Genomic DNA, 16,494 nt, shown 5'->3' with positions numbered 1-16,494 from the left:
CCAATCAGAACAGTGATGACAAAGGGAGTGGCTGGCATTGGGAAAACAGTCTTAACACAGAAGTTCACTCTGGACTGGGCTGAAGACAAAGCCAACCAGGACATACAGTTCACATTTCCATTCACTTTCAGAGAGCTGAATGTGCTGAAAGAGAAAAAGTACAGCTTGGTGGAACTTGTTCATCACTTCTTTACTGAAACCAAAGAAGCAGGAATCTGCAGCTTTGAAGAGTTCCAGGTTGTGTTCATCTTTGACGGTCTGGATGAGTGTCGACTTCCTCTGGACTTCCACAACAATGAGGTCCTGACTGATGTTACAGAGTCCACCTCAGTGGATGTGCTGCTGACAAACCTCATCAGGGGGAAACTGCTTCCCTCTGCTCGCCTCTGGATAACCACACGACCTGCAGCAGCCAATCAGATCCCTCCTGAGTGTGTTGGCAGGGTAACAGAAGTACGAGGCTTCACTGACCCACAGAAGGAGGAGTACTTCAGGAGAAGAGTCAGTGATGAAGAGCTGTCCAGCAGAATCATCTCCCACATCAAGACATCACGAAGCCTCCACATCATGTGCCACATCCCAGTCTTCTGCTGGATCACTGCTACAGTTCTGGAGGAGGTGTTGAAGACCAGAGAGGGAGGAGAGCTGCCCAAGACCCTGACTGAGATGTACATCCACTTCCTGGTGGTTCAGTCCAAACTGAAGAATGTCAAGTATGATGGAGGAGCTGAGACAGATCCACACTGGAGTCCAGAGAGCAGGAAGATGATTGAGTCTCTGGGAAAACTGGCTTTTGAGCAGCTGCAGAAAGGCAACCTGATCTTCTATGAATCAGACCTGCCAGAGTGTGGCATCGATATCAGAGCAGCCTCAGTGTACTCAGGAGTGTTCACACAGATCTTTAAAGAGGAGAGAGGGCTGTACCAGGACAAGGTGTTCTGCTTCGTCCATCTGAGTGTTCAGGAGTTTCTGGCTGCTCTTCATGTCCATCTGACCTTCATCAACTCTGGTGTCAATCTGCTGGCAGAAGAACAAACAATAAAAGATAAATCTGAAGTAACACATTTCTACCAGAGTGCTTTGGACAAGGCCTTACAGAGTCCAAATGGCCACCTGGACTTGTTCCTCCGCTTCCTCCTGGGACTTTCACTGCAGACAAATCAGAATCTCCTACGAGGCCTGTTGACTCAGACAGGAAGTGGCTCAGAAACCAAGCAGGTAGTGGTCGAGTACATCAAGAAGAAGATCGAACAGACTCCCTCTGCAGAGAAAAGCATCAATCTGTTCCACTGTCTGAATGAACTGAATGATCGTTCTCTAGTGGATCAGATCCAACAGTCCCTGAGTTCAGGAAGTCTCTCCACAGATGAACTCTCTCCTGCTCAGTGGTCAGCTCTGGTCTTCATCTTACTGTCATCAGAGAAAGATCTGGACGTGTTTGACCTGAAGAAGTACTCTGCTTCAGAGGAGGCTCTTCTGAGGCTGCTGCCAGTGGTCAAAGCCTCCAAGAAAGCTCTGTAGGTGGGATTTATTACTCATAAATAACATTTTCAACTGGACATAACTTAATACTTGTTTTGTTTCTGCTGTTTCTCCAGTCTGAATGACTGTAACCTCTCAGAGAGAAGCTGTGAAGCTCTGTTCTTGGTCCTCACCTCCCAGTCCTCAAGTCTGAGAGAGCTCGACCTGAGTAACAACAACCTGCAGGATTCAGGAGTAAAGCTGCTGTCTGCTGGACTGGAGAGTTTACATTGTAAACTGGAAACACTGAGGTCAGGATTCAGTAACCCAGCCAATTGATGACCCTTTAAAGGCTGAATGTATGTTATTGGATGAACAACTAACTTTTCTATTATTGTCTTTGCCAATATCTATGGACCTTTCAATCGCTCTTTGAGGTCAAAGTGAGTCAAAGTTTGTCTCTTGTACTTGGATCGGTTGAACACTTCTTTTTTTCTCTCCTAACAAGTCTTTGCACGGCAGAAACCTTGAGACTTAGAAACTTAAAGATAGAAACTTAGTAATGCGTTACTGTAATATTATTACTTTTCCCAGTGAGTTGTAGTGTAAGGTATTACTATGTCCAAAATGGGTAATAATATTGCAGTCCCAATCCAAGTATTGCCACATTAATGCGCTTCCAGAACGCATCCTTGATGTGAATGCGCGACTGCCTGGCAGGTCAGTGGCATCGGACCTTATGATGTTCTAGCAGCCAAAGAGCTAAAGAAAGAGTGGCGAGTGAGATAGGGGTTCTTTTGACATCTGTCCGTATTGCCATTATTATGTCACAGTCAGAAATGCAAAGGACATTGTCGTTTGTTTCAAACTTTGTTCGACCAGCCACAAGCTTTCAACAGCAAACATTTCTACATCTAATTTATTTAAACATCTACTACAGCAGCACAGCAATGTGAAACTTGTAGATAGAAATTGAATAGAGATTGAAATACCGTATATACAGTATGTCACAAAAGTGAGTACACCCCTCAAATTTTTGGAAATATTTGATCATATCTTTTCATGAGACAACACTGAAGAAATTACACTTTACTACAATGTAGTGAGTGTTGTACAAGCTGTACACTCACTACATTGTAGTAAAGTGTAATTTCTTCAGGCTTGTACAACAGTGTAAATTTGCTGTCCCCTCAAAATAACAAATCACACAGCCATTAATGTCTAAACTGCTGGCAACAAAAGCGAGCACACCCCTACGTGAAAATGTCCAAATTAGGCCCAATTAGCCAATTTCCCTCCCTGGTGCCATGTGACTCGTTAGTGTTACCAGGTCTCAGATGTGAATGGGGAGCAGGTGTGTTAAATTTGGTGTTATCACTCTCACACTCCCTCATACTGGTCACTGGAAGTTCAACATGGCCACTCATGGCAAAGAACTCTCTGAGGATCAGAAACAAAGAACGGTTGCTCTACATAAAGATGGCCGAGGCTATGAGAAGACCATGAAACTGAGCTGCATACAGCGGTTCAACAGGACAAGTTCCACTCAGAATAAGCCTCACCATAGTCCACCAGAGAATTTGAGTCGTGTACTTTTGTGAGATACTGTACATAGAATAGCATCATCTTGTTTGAGAGGCTGCGGTGTTTGCAGTTTGGAAGTAACAGGTTACTTATTTCAATTTCTAAATATCTTGCCTAACACTGCTATTCAGTGACATATAATGCCATTCATTCACCTTGGGTTGATGCAAAAATAATTGTTTGTGTTTCTGCAATTATCTCATCATTTAGCTTAGAGTCCAAATTTTTTCATTGCTTTAATCAAATGTGAAAATGTCAAAACTGCATTTTTCGTGACCTACTTGGACCTTAAGCATTGCTGCTTGCCGCTACTGTAGTCGTTCAAGCCGAGGGGGCTAGTTGCCACACATGCAAATCAGTGTGGTACCCTGTACCAGCAATGCTAGACACCCTGAAATAGCATTTTTAAATGTTTTATTGTTTTGTCAATAAAGTTATACTGCAGCCTAAACACATTTCAAAAAACTTGTGTCAGCTAGCAGGTGGTGCTATAACCAAGTTTAAACTCTGATACACCCGCTGCGCTGTCCACCAATTACACTTTTAACCACCACAAAAAGAATCAATATGCCTCCTTCGAATATCATGCTGTCTTGGTGTCTGCTCCGGTAAAGGTCTCTGTGATTGTGAGATACCGTCCACCAGAACAAATGGATAACTTTGTCGACGATCTAGACACACTGCAGTCTTTAATCCAAGAGCATTGCTGTCCTTTACTTTTCCTTGGTGACATTAACATTCACTTAGACAAATAAAACTCAGCAGACGTCCCGTCTCTAATTCAGTCTTTGATCTAACATGAGTTCTCAGCCCCCTGACGCACAAAGCTGGCAAGGTGTTTGACCTCGTTCTTGTCCGAAACTGTGCCACCGAATGCCCAACAGTCACACCTCTACATATGTCTGACCACTATTTCATTCAGTTCACGGTATGCCAACAGGAAAAGCACATTGTTCCAGCACCGCTGCAACCTCTGGAACCTGTCTCCCACTCACTTTGCCTCAGTGGCAGCTTCCACTTTACCTCCCCTCAACACATTTTCCTCACTCGGGATCAATGCCGCACAATCTTTGTGCTCTACACTGCATGCCTGGATAGCCTGCGTCCTGTATCCACTCAGAGCCGCTGAAAGAAAATGGCAAAAAAACGGACAATGACCTACCAAATGCTCCTATCCTCTTTCTCAACCAGCATCAGTGCTGCCAAAACTGTGTTCTATAATGACAGAAGTAGCAGTGACACTGAGTCAAGGAAACTATTTTCCACTTTTAAAGTGCTACTGAATCCATCTCCACCTACAAACCCGATACCTTTACTTCCTTCTTCAAAGGCAAAGTGACGGCTATAACTTGCCAATTCTCTCCATCAACCAAAATCAACTGTCTACTCCTGCTCTGGGCAGCTTCCACTCTGTGAGCACGGCACAAGAAAACAAAACATGTAGCAGTCCTTTTACATGTCCCTCTCCATCTCCCTCGGGAATAGCGCAAAACGTTTGACACCAAGGCTAACATGTAGCAGTCCTACTACATCTTTTTCTCTGTCTTCCCAGGTCAATGGTACTTCACTCTCCTCGTTTACCCCTCTCACTGACAGCAAAGTATTTGAACTCCTGACCCATAGCCGTCCCACTACACACCCACAGGACCCGATTCCTACCAATCTCCTTCAATCCATATCTCCTAATGTTACACCCTTGCTCAAAGAGCCCTCACTCGACCCAACTCAAGGTTTAAGAGTGGCCAGTCTACTGAATGGCAATTTTGTCTGTAACAGAAGCCCTAAGGTCAGCTAGAGCTCCAGCCCAGTCCTCGGTTCTTATCCTGCTTGACCTATCAGCTGCCTTTGACACAGTCAATCACAGGATTCTGCTATCTGCACTCTCAGCAATGGGCATCTTGGGCACAGCACTCCTGTTCAGATCCTACCTCTCGTGGTGTTCCTACATTGTTATGTAGCAAGGACAATCTTCCTCCCACTGCTTTGCCACAGGGTTGCCCCAAGGCTCGGTAAATTTAAATGGCATATCTCCAAATATGTTTGTTTGATTAACAAAACTTGGGCTGGTAGTTTACCATGCCACCCTGAGTTTGTGCTGAATCTTTGGTGCCAGTTGGCCACTAGGTGGGCTTATGAGTTACACAAAACATTATTTTCATAAGCTTTCAATGCACCAAATAATGTAACTTCTCCAAATAGTCTGTCCGATTAAGATGAAACTTCAGCCAGTAAGTTCCCATGCCCCACCGAGACACTATGTGGTATATATGGTGACAGTTGGTCAATAGGTGGCTCTAAAAATTATGTGATCTTATGTCTCCACATTGGTCTTTTTCATTAAAATGAAAATTTGTACATAAAAACTATGGCTTCTAATGAACAACGATTATGAACTTTCCCATGCCTCATCAAGGTTCTGTGCAAAATTTGGCATCTATTTAGCTGCTAGATGACTCTGACAATGAAGTGATCTCTTATCTCGACATCAGTATGTCCGATTGACACAAAGCTCTTTTCAAAGTCCTCAAAGGCAGCAAGTCCATTCTGCACGAAATTGTGCAAACACACTATACTGACACTTTAGACCAGGGGTATTCAATTAGAATTCAAAGAGGTCCAGTTAGAGAAAATTTCCCGAAGCAAAGGACCAGAACATCAAAACGGCTAACTTGCGTTATTATTCAGTACCATAACGTATAGTTGTATCAACATGTTTTTAGTCAACAACGGACTGTCAAATCAAATAATATTTCAGTCAGTTTTCACATCAAATTGAAGGGATAATAAATAACTACTCTAATAATAAAATCTAAATTTAAGTAAACTAAAATAAAGTGCCTAATTTTTAGAAAAAATGAAATATAAAGTGTAGCTTGAAGTGATGAAGTGTAGTCTTTTCCAATTTTATAATAAACACTCAACACATCATAACAAATGAACAGCTGTAATGCCTCCTCTTCTCTTTCATTCCCTCTTATAGAGCTACCACTTTCCTACTTTCTCTTTTTCAGTGAGAAACGTGAGCTCTAGTTTGTCCCGCCAGCTAGCATTGGAGATATGAGATTCTGGTTTTGAACTGCCTGTGGGAGGAATGTACATGTAAGAATCTGTACATTCTTAATTAAAAGCCATGCGAAATCTCTTTTCTTTTTCGTCTCCTCAATTTGTGTGTGTTTCCAAAACGTCTCTGGTGAATCTCGTAGACTTGACTTGCAAGCTGGGCAGCGTCACATGAGACGATTGGAGCACATGCGATTGGTCTGTGAGTTTCTTGTGCTGCTAAACCAGTACAGTAAATGCTAGAAGGTTAAAATAGAAACGCTCCATCACGAGGTAGTAAGTCTCAATAATAAATCGGCTGTAGGTCGGCGGTCTGGAGAGGACAGCAGCTGGGTCCGGATCCGGGCCGCAGTCCGCCTATTAGTGACCTCTGCTTTACACCATATCTAACAAGAGTTGTACTTTTATATTTATATATATATATATAACAGCCGCAATCAGCTCTGGCAGCCAAAATTCCAATCAAACAGTCACAAGAGCAATGACAGGACTTGCTAGTAGTTTAAGATGAAATATGAATTTTTTTTGTTGTTCTAATTCACCACTGGCTATTATTTAAAACAGTCACTAGTTAGGTCACTCCTGCTGTAGACTCTGTAACATTAAGTTTACAATGACATGGTTAATGTTGATGTTTAGATAGTTTCTTCTTGTATCTGACTGAATCCTGATGATCTGCCCTGTCCATTGGTTTGTGTGTTTGCAGGCTGTCAGGATGTCTGATCACAGAGGAAGGCTGTGCTTCTCTGGCCTCGGCTCTGAGCTCCAACCCCTCCCATCTGAGAGAGCTGGACCTGAGCTACAATCATCCAGGAGACTCAGGAGTGAAGCTGCTGTCTACGGGATTAGAGGATCTGCACTGGAGACTGGACACACTCAGGTATGAAGAGGCCTGACAGTCAGTCTGATAGAGGAGGTCTTTTTGGTTAATGGTGGATGTGAGTATTAAATGAACAATCACAGATTTAGAAAGCCTTTTCCCTTTGCTCATACAAAGGAGATCGTTGTGTGGGAGAACTTCTCCAGGAACAAACATGATAAATGCCTGTTGATAATAATTTATGCAGTTTGGGCAGATCTCTGCATGTTAAAGGAATTGTCTGTCAGTCTTAGAAGTAAACTTTGAAACGATGAACGAACATTTTAAGTGACAAAGTTCATAAAAGTGAGGTGGAACAACCAATTAGGCTTTTCAGAGGCCGAGTCTTTTAATGTGGAAACGCTGAAATGAGGCTAAAATTGTCATACACGCCACGCCATAAGAACACATCAAATCAATACATTATTATAGACTACATCTGTTATTTAGGCCTGTGCATTCACAGTGTTGGCAATTTTCTGTCTCCCTGCATGTGTCCAGCAGCTGTGTTACTCAGCTCTTCTAACCAAACTACGCCACCTGGGGAATTTATTTAAGCCAACACTGATAAATGAAAGACACACAGGTTCATGGAGGAGGAAGAATCAGAGACGTTCTAATCAGAACACAATTCATTTTATTTTACCATTTCCTTTTTTAAAGGCTTTTCACAACATGCATTCCATTCAAAACATACAGACTGGCCTGAGACAATAACTGTTTTTGTCAAACAAAAGCAAAGTCAATTAGTTCAACAGAAACCAAACTGTTAATTTAACTGTAAAGCAAACAAACACATAGCTATTTACAATGACAGCAAAAGTTTCTCTCCGGAGGAAAGAACACAAAAAAACTAAATATTTACAATAAATAATATTTACACCAAGTGACACACAGTCTGTTAAAAACTGATCTAACAGAACCAGTTAGCTCCTCACACCCAATAACACTTTCATATAAGCTAACATTAACATAGTCTTTGAAACAAAACTTCGGTCATGTACATAAAAAAAGCTTTTCTAGCATATAAAAGAAAGAGGCAAGGCAGCTTTCCTCCATTGTGCAGGCAAGAGACTGGTCTGCCACTTCAGGGAGGCTCCATGCCCTACAAACACAATTGACTAGCTGTTTGTTTGTTTATCCATGCATGGGAGTGGAAAAGAATCTGGTTTAGTAACAGCATTGACTTTTCTATAATCATTACAGGAACACGGGGTCTAGTCAGGGACAAGAAGTGAAGGGGAACTCCAAGAACTACTACTTGAGACAGCGCAACCGTGGTCAAGGAGATATTTTACCTCCTGCTGCATTAAGGCACGTTTTGTCGGATTGACATGATAGGCATGCTGTTTTATGGGTTGATGAACACACACATCAACATCATGACATAACACATTGGTCTGCATGGGGAAGTCCTGAAAAAGGGTCTGATTAATGAGCTCACTAATGTGACACCCTTCCCGTCTACCGGGGGGCCTCAAATATGAAATATGGATTCTGCAGGGGAACAGGCTCAAACCAGTACTGTTTATATTACCCACCGAAAGCCATATTTACTAAGTTAAACAAAAATAAACAGTTAAAAGACCTAAATAGGAAAAGGGGTTCTAAATCATCTATGATAAAACATCTAGTGAGAGTCAATGGCCAAGCCTTAATACGTCTCGGTCACTGTCCTTGAAATCCCTTCTTTCAGTCCGCCGGCTCTCCGTCTACTGTCTGTTGCTCTCAGTGTTCGCTCCTTTATATGGTTCAGCAGTGGCCAGCACCAGCCTAAACGACAGAATGCTCACGGCAGTTACAGAGCTACGCACAGTCCTTTCTTCCACAATAGTTCTGCTTGAGTAATTAATTTATAGGAAATAAAACAATAAAGATGAAAAAATATACATCCAAGAAAACAACTAAATCACACGTGCAAAACAGAACATAAGTCAAAACCCCTAACCACTCACAAATAACGTTACACAAGCAAAGCTACTGGTTTTTCCTTCGTGGCGTGACACACAGGGTACAATTTAAAACAGGTCCGGAAGTCTGTAACGGCATTAGGCTCGCTCCTTCAATTACTACGAGTAAAAAAAACAAACTAAAAGGCGACAGCTTGTCCACTGGGCACAATATACACAGCATGTAACCAAAATAAAAAGACGTGGGAGAGGTACTTACTGAGAAGAAGGGGGGAACGAATTCCTACCCCTCCTCGTGTCTCTTATGGCATCCTCCCCCACGCAACTCCACAAAGGCCGCTTCTCACTCCCAACACTTCGCAACGTCTTCTTGGTAGCTCCGGGCTGTTGTGTTGACCCAGGAGGTTCTGCTCCTCAGCAGCGTGGTGGACTCTCTCCACTGAAGTCCACACTCGGCCTCTGTCTGTTTTCTCCGTCTGCGGTTGTCTGTGGCGATTACTTCCTCACTCTGGCTTCCCTCCTCTGGCTCCGCTGTCGTTTCCTCTGTCCCTCTCCCTAATTCTTCCATCCTGAACGCACTCTTCTTCCGTCCTCAAGGCCGCAACGCCATCTTGTCTCCTCCCCAGGTCTCCCGTTCCCCCCCCCGTTTCTCACCCTTCCGTCCTCTGTTGCCCGCAACTCTACGCTCTTCACTGTGCCCCGTTACCCCCCCAATTTTCCTCTCCTGTCTGCTCGTCTCTGTCTGCTTTTAAAGGAACACCTGGCAAAACAATCCCACACCCACACCGGTGACCCATTCGCTCTAACAAGGGGGCGTGACCCCACTCTGCTCCACAACAGACACTGACATCCCAAAGTCACCCCTGTGGCACCCCTGCTTACAACTCCATCTAAACAAAAACATTAAAACATAATCTGCTTTTCTGCAAGTCATTCAGTGGCTTGAGGTTCAACATCATCTCTATCAGACTTGGCAGAATCAGACAGATGCACCAAACGTGCATCCAAGTTTGTCAAAATCTCAGTTTCACGATCACCCGGATCTCTTAAGCATAGGAGCTCTTAACTCCTGATTTTTAAGACTGGGTGGCACCTGCAAATCAAACGTTCCCCATTAAAATCAGCCTTTTTACTCATCTAGTTTATCAATTGATGGACTAGTAGCAAAATCCTACAATTTAAACTCCATGTTTGCCGCCACCACAAAAGAATAACTGCCAACCAGACAAGTAGAGCTACAAGAACAACAAAATAAAGTTACCTAACACGACATAACAGGACAAAAGCAAGAACTGACGACAAACCAGCAGCTTTAATTTTACTCAGAGATGAGCAGTACCCAAAACAACAAACAACCTAAAACTTCCCTAAACCGAAACAAAATGTAAAGAAAAGCTCTAACCTAGAACTATATATACCACAGTACACAATACACACAAGCGACAGTGATCGGGATCCAAGCAAGTCATTGCAACATTTGACATTTTCAGAGTAGAAGAACAGATGCAGATGACTTAAGAGATTAAAGTGATGAATTTGGACTTTGAGATAATTGCGGAAAATGCAAACTTGATCTCTACAGCATCACCTTGAGATTATATGTAAACCTTGGAAACACAAAATGTCGCGGGTGGGTTGAACATTTCACTCATGTCAGGTAAAGTTTAAGCTGCACCAACATTTTTGAGCAGAGAAAAATAAGTGTCACGGGATCCAAATAAAATCAAGACTTTAGACTTACTATGATCTTAAAAACCTCATTGTCAGCAAGTCTGACTGAAAAATATAGAGTGACTGATTTCTGAATTGACCATAGGTTGCACTGAGGCAAACGTTTCTCATATCAGTGGATGTGGTGAAATTTTTCAGCTCTCTAGGACGTACGGGTGATTTTCTTAGATTTTTTGAAGTTTGGAATGAGAAATGTTTAGAAATTTACATTTGTTCTAATAAGCTACTCCCACTTTGAGCAATCATTACCAAATTTTATGCAGTAACTGAGTAGTGACCCTAGATGGTACAACCCGAATTTTGTATGAATCCATGCGGCGAATTACGAGGTATAAACTATTTGTAAGTGTAGAATATCTCAGGACTGCTCAGCTTGGGCCGAGCATCTGATCAGATGCGTCACTTTTGGTTACAATATCTTAAGCCAATTTTGATTTACAGGCATTTATGTACAATTGCACGTAATCATTTGGCGAAACCATTTGGGACGAGTTCGCAAAAACAGGTATTAGGATCATAGGAGCAAAGATGCAGATGAATCCAGAAATTAAAATGATGAAAGAAGTTTGATTTTAAACATAGCTGTTTTTGAGATAATTGCCAAAACATAAAGTTGATTGTTATAGCGCCACCATGAGGTCTCTGAGTGCAATTTATTTTGCCTGAGTAGTGGGTGGAATTTGTAACCTACCAGCCAATTTTGGTGAGTTTTCGTCCAGCATTTTTTGCTGCCCAAATGCTTTTAGCGGAGAAGAAGAAGAAGGAAGAAAGAAAGAAAGAAAGGAAGAAGAAGAAGGCTTTGCTGCTTGGATCCCTAAAGAGGATAGAAACAGAAATTGGGCTCTCACTCCATGCACTGCTTTTAAAGTGAGTCCCTTGATCCCTTGATCAAATATTGTCTTCCTCTTTCACACACACCAACATCCTGTAGGCCACTCTCAGCGAATAACTTTTTGTTTCACATGGGAAATGAACACAGCTCTCCTGCTTGAAAGGTTTCTGGAACACCCATCCACCCCAACCACCTCCTTACTCCTTTACTGTTACATATCAGCATTTTTTTTTAAAAAAGAGCGCTACGGGGCTTCCCCAGGTGAGTGAAACTAAGGGCCGCATAAGCTAAGGGACTCCTTAGTGTGTTACGACCCAAAGGGGTCTTGACCATGCATCCATATGTGACAACTTGGGAGTGAGAACAGGTTGGTATGAGAGGAGTGTATTGTCCATGTTTGATGCTGAAAGAGGATGTGCTGCTCTGACCCCCCTCATCCTTTCAGGGTGGAGCCTGCTGGAGTCCGATGGTTGAGACCAGGTCTGAGGAAGTGTAAGTGTGTTTTTCATTTGATTCATCAAAACAAAGCAGCACAGATTCAACCATCTTCTGACTGTGACATCACTCATTCAAAGCTCTGACGTCGTCATCATCAAAGTGCCAATCACTGAAAAGATGATCGATAAATAACTGCTGCTGTATTGTGTCTCGTTCTCTCCATCAGATTCCTGTGAACTCACACTCGACACAAACACAGTAAACAGATGGATCAAACTGTCTGACAACAACAAGAAAGCAACACATGTGGAGGAGGATCAGTTCTATCCTGATCATCCAGATAGGTTTGACACTTGGCTTCAGCTGCTGTGTGGAAATGGTCTGACTGGTCGCTGTTACTGGGAGGTCATTTGGAGAGGAGACGTTCATATATCAGTGAGTTACAGAGGAATCAGCAGGACAGGAGACAGTAAAGACTGTGTGTTTGGAGAGAATGATAAGTCCTGGAATCTGTTCTGCTCTCATGATGGCCATTACTCTATCTGGCACAATAACAGAAGAACAACCTCCTCCTCCTCCTCCTCCTCCTCCTCCTCCTCCTCCTCCTCCTCCTCCTCCTCCTCCTCCTCCTCTAACAAAGTAGCAGTGTATGTTGACTGTCCTGCTGGCTCTCTGTCCTTCTACAGAGTCTCCTCTGACACACTGATCCACCTCCACACCTTCCACGACACATTCACTGAACCTCTTTATCCTGGCTTTGGGTTCAGATGGCCTGCTTCTTCAGTGTCTCTGTGTTCTCTGTAGGAGGGAGAGTCTCTTCTAGATCAGTTGAGTGTGTACATGTTCACACTTCCAGTGTGGCAATGTATTACAGAATTCTTTATTTAAAAATGTTTTAAGTCTCAGCTCAAAAACGCAAAAAAACACAAAAAAAGCAAATAAACACAAACTCGACTGTTACAGCGAAAGAAATGAAAACCTTCAGTGGGCTGCGTGTCACTATGGGCATTCTTCAGCTGCACGCAACGAGATACTATTGGCAAAAAATCAGTCTTAGATCTAGTTACTAGTTTGATGTTTTCCATAGGTTTTACATATATTCTGTGTTCTGTTTCCGTCATCCTGGTCCGTTGTTTGTTCTAGTTTTAGTCCACTTGTCAGTCTTGTCAGTCTGTTCGGTCCATGTGTCTTGCCTTGCTTGCTGTTTTGTTCTGAAGTAGTCTGTGGGCCTTTTTTTTTAATTTCCCACATTTTTCTTAGTCCCTCCCACCCGAGATGCGAGCCGAGGAGCGAGGAGTCAAGGAAACAGGCATTTAATGAAATGAGATCTCCTTGCCTCGGAACAGTCATTTTAAAGCGACGTCAGTTAAATATGACCTGTTGCACAGCTGCATCAGTTGTCCACTGTTTGAGCTGTGATCTTTGTCAGAGCAGCAAACCAGTATGGGATGAATATCCTGCCATCAAAAAAAAAAACAAACTTATGAAAGATTGAAACTAAGTGTTTGAAAACTCAAAATTTTACCAAATAAAATCTCTGCAATCACTGTTGTTTTTGAGTTTTTGTTCTTCAGAACTTTTTTTTACAATGTTGCACAAACAATTTTTCAGAGTTTCAAATTTGTCAGTGTTCTCCCAGTGTATTAGTTTGTTTTCTAGGTTTGAAACCTTGTAAATGGTGATCTGAAAACTGGTGTGCGAATGTGTGAAAAAAAGGTTTAAAACTCTATTAACTTTATTACATTACATTTGCTCTCGTATTGCAGACTATTTTTTCAGAGCTGAGTTAACAACACCCACTTTGTGGAGATACGCCGACACACAGTTGCGAGCTTGCGACTGTAGTGTACCAACAGTGTGGATTTGTGCATTTCATATCAAATGATTTGGAGACTCAAAAATCCCTTCCCTCTCTCTCTGAGAAAAAGGAGGGAGGTAGGAAAGTTTTCCTCCCCTGGAGGTTGCCCTTTTGACATGCTAGAGACATCGCCTAGGGTTTTGGTAAGGGTCTGCAGAGACTCAATCAGATATGCATTGCTTAAAGATGCCGTAAAGGTGTCAATAGACACTTAGCAGGACAGCAAAAAGAAGTGTCCGATCTCTCTCCCTATAGGGTGCCTCAGGACATCAAAGTACCGGACTTCTGATCCCCTTTTCCCATAGAATGGCTGGGCCATAAAACACCACTCCCGTCTGTTCTTTTAGCTGATGTGCAAACGTGATAAGCCAGGGGGGCCAAAGGGGGACTTAACAATTCCTACCTCTAAATAAGTTAATTTTGCAGTGTTTTCATTTTCAGCAAGGTTAATGAAATTCCTTCATTTTATGTGTAACCAATGCTTGTTCACAATACTTTCTGACAATTCCTCTAGAAAGGATATGATAAAGGATGGATAGATGGATGGATGGATAACCAAATTCCACAGCTCCTGAGCAAAGATTGTCTTAGGGTTAATCCAAGCTATCGTCATGTAACCTGAGCTCCCCCAAGTGGAAAAAATAAGTATTACACGCCATCGTCTGAAATGCCGTTAATGTATAAGTGTCACTCCGTATTTACCTGCCCACAATCTGATGCCATTCGTGTGTCTTGCTTATATTCTCTAAGAACATGTAACAGCCAATATATCCATGAAGTTGTTCAGTCTATATGCTCACATCTGCACCAAACTTCCCGCCCTGAACACATCCACACATTTGATAAGAGACACACTCTCAACGCATCTACATGTCAAAATTCACTCAACCTCATAGCGCCACCTGCTGGAATCAGGAATCACCAACATGCACGCAACATTTGTGGTACATGTATCATCCCAAGACGCACAAAAAAGCCTATTGGAGCCATACCTGAAAACAGACAGGAAGTCAGCAATTTTGATTTGACTGATGTTTTATTACAGCCCATTTATGGCCTTTTATAAATTCCGTTCTTTAATGAACTCCTCCTACAGAATTAATTGGATTGACTTTTGACTTTTCTACTGTGCATTTTAAAAGTATTGACAGTGTAAATTTTTCCTATCTGTGAGTTTTTGTCCATGGTCGTGTCTGTGACGTGGCGTCAAAGATTGACGGTTCACCATTAAACTGGAAGTTATAATAACTTCAGTGTACATGCTCAGATCCATACCAAACTTTACATGGTTGATAAGTGTCCCGCCCTGAACACATCTATATGCAAATATTCACTCAACGTCATAATGCCACCCACTGGTAACAGGAAGTAAGCCCTTTCTGACAAAAATTATTTGATTTACATGGCATTTTCACAGCGTGGTCCACACTTCACCTACTGCTGCACAACATACAGTATAATTAGCGGGTGTTGATTTTACTGGTTTTGGACTGAGGATCAAGTGAGCTGATGAGAAACAGCTGCCACTGATTGTGCGACCCCCCCACAGGGACTACTGGAGGACAGAGGACTGGCTACTTGTTAAACTGATTGTGGACAGGTAAGCAGGGAGGCAGAGCAACACATAGCATCTTGGACTGCAAATCGGAGTCTGCCCCACCGGAGAGGAGCTGTTTGGTGATGGTACAGGGTCCGACAGAGCGAGATTGAGGCCGAGATTGAGGCCAGGATGGAGACTGCTTATCCTGTGTACAGGGTCGCGGGGGGCTGGAGCCAATCCCAGCTGCCATCGGACGAAAGGCGGGGTACACCCTGGACCGATCGCCAATCCAGTGCAGGCCTTGGTGAGGCAAATATTTTAAATATTTTTTAGATGTCTAAAATATATGGAGTTCCAGCCTCCATCCACAGCAGCACTTTGCTTAACTTCCATGCTGGGACTCCTCATATTTCTTTTCCCTGCAAATTCAGTGATCTTTGGACTGATGGCGAGTACTTTAACTGACCTTGGAAATGTAGACACTGTAACTGTTTGTCAGATGTTTCAGCAAGCCAAATCTTGTTTTCACTGGCTTACTGTTAACCGAGGCTTAACCCCTTGACACCGATTGTAGCGAATTTGCATCATACGTCTTCCTTGCAGACTGCAAGTCAAGATAGCACATGGATTCCCCCAATGCCTGTTGGTGCATATTTGATACGAGCCTAAGAACCTTTTGCAAGCCCTGGTTTGTGATTTATGCCTGTTGTCGCTAATTTGCATCATACGTACACATACCTGAATTTATATCTTTTCTAAAGACAAATTAACTGTTGTGAATTATTTTGGAGCATTATAGCCTAAATTGTTATCATTTATTACTAGAGCAATGGTGTTCTACATTGTCATCATTTAAAGTGTTATTTTATAGTGTAAAGTTAGGATCACAGTGTTAAAACTCTACAGCTCTGAGTGTGTGTGCTCCTTTCTGTATCTAACTGCCCAGCCACATGTGTGTGTGTGAGCAAGTTCGTGTGCTTTGGGAGAAAAGGGAGGGAGCACAGTGAGATATCATCAAAAATACCTGCAAAGTAAAATATAGAAGCAGATTTTGTGCAAATTGTATAACAAAACATACGTCAATATAGTCCATCACAGTAAGAATGTCCTGTTTCTAGCACAGAGCACAAACAACACCAGTTTATTCCATAAAAGTCAGGTTATGGAAGAAATGGCATGATCAAGCAGAGTTCATGCAGAGGACACAGAGAGGAGGAGCAG

The 16,494-nt window shown here is 42.6% G+C and overlaps 1 protein-coding gene and 1 long non-coding RNA gene across 2 annotated transcripts in view; both read right to left on the bottom strand.

Moving 5' to 3' along the window:
- LOC123968066 (NACHT, LRR and PYD domains-containing protein 12-like) overlaps positions 1-16,494 on the bottom strand; it is a 583,923-nt gene that overhangs the window by 161,985 nt on the left and 405,444 nt on the right. The window lies entirely within an intron of this gene.
- LOC123968630 lies at positions 7,582-9,459 on the bottom strand. The gene is made up of 2 exons (XR_006824504.1): positions 9,134-9,459; positions 7,582-8,737 (listed from the first exon to the last, which is right to left on the bottom strand). It is a non-coding gene; the product is annotated as an uncharacterized LOC123968630 (long non-coding RNA).

Source organism: Micropterus dolomieu, linkage group LG01 (assembly GCF_021292245.1).
Source record: "Micropterus dolomieu isolate WLL.071019.BEF.003 ecotype Adirondacks linkage group LG01, ASM2129224v1, whole genome shotgun sequence".
NCBI lineage: Eukaryota > Metazoa > Chordata > Actinopteri > Centrarchiformes > Centrarchidae > Micropterus > Micropterus dolomieu.
This window is presented reverse-complemented; position numbering and strand designations above follow the sequence as displayed.